Consider the following 956-nt stretch of genomic DNA (forward strand, 5'->3'; position numbering starts at 1 on the left):
TTTTTTTTTTTTTTTTTAAGTTGGAGTCTCACTCCATCACCCAGGCTGGAGTGCAGTGGCGTGCTCATGTCCACCCCAGCGTCGACCTGCTGGGCTCCGGCGATCCTTCTACCTTAGCCTTCCAAGTAGCCGGAACCACAGGCATACGCTACCATGCCTGGCTAATTTTTTATTTATTGTAGAGATGAGATCTCGCCAAGTTGCCTAGGCTGATCTCGAACCCTTGGACTCAGACAATCCATTCGCCCTGGCCTCCCAAAGTGCTGAGATTACAGGCTGAGCCACTGAGTCTGGCCCTGGCTGATTTTTTTTTAAACTAATTTTTCACATTTTAAATGAGATAATGTGACAGGAGGGGCCTGTCCCACGGGAGATACACACACTTATTTCTCCCTTTGAGCTCGTTGTTTACCTGCATGAGAGCTCTTAGGAGGGCTGGCCCTGAGCCTGAATCACTTGGGTCAGCTCAGGGCTGGGCACTGATGGGAATGCCCCTGCAAACGGGTGTGGGCGCCACACCCAGACCGGGGGAACCAGGAGCGCCCTGCCCCCAGCCAGGAGCCACCCAATGGATGGTCTGCTTCCCAGTCTCCCTCCTGGACTCCCCACCCTGCAGCCAGCTAGGCTGAGGAGGAACTCAGAGCCCAGGATTTCTCTTCCCCACGGTGGCTACCTGGAGAGTCTTCTGAGCCCCTAGAGGTGGGGCCTTTGTTAACCCCATCTAGAAAATGGGTTCAGCAGAACGGGCCCCAAGGCTTGGAATTGTTCACGTCCTCAGCAGGTATGAGGGGTGATCCAGGGTTAGAGGGGAACAGTGGTAGCTTCGAGAAAGTAAAATCCCCTCCCTACCCCCTGTCCCCCTCTGTGAGCTTTATTAGTGACCCTGAAATGTCCCCAAAGTAAGTATACAATCTAAGGAGAATTAGCACTTGTTAGGTGACTGAAGCTTCAAGACA

This window comes from Carlito syrichta, unplaced genomic scaffold, assembly GCF_000164805.1.
Source record: "Carlito syrichta isolate Samal-C Ts95f unplaced genomic scaffold, Tarsius_syrichta-2.0.1 Scaffold302960, whole genome shotgun sequence".
NCBI classification, from domain to species: Eukaryota; Metazoa; Chordata; class Mammalia; order Primates; family Tarsiidae; genus Carlito; species Carlito syrichta.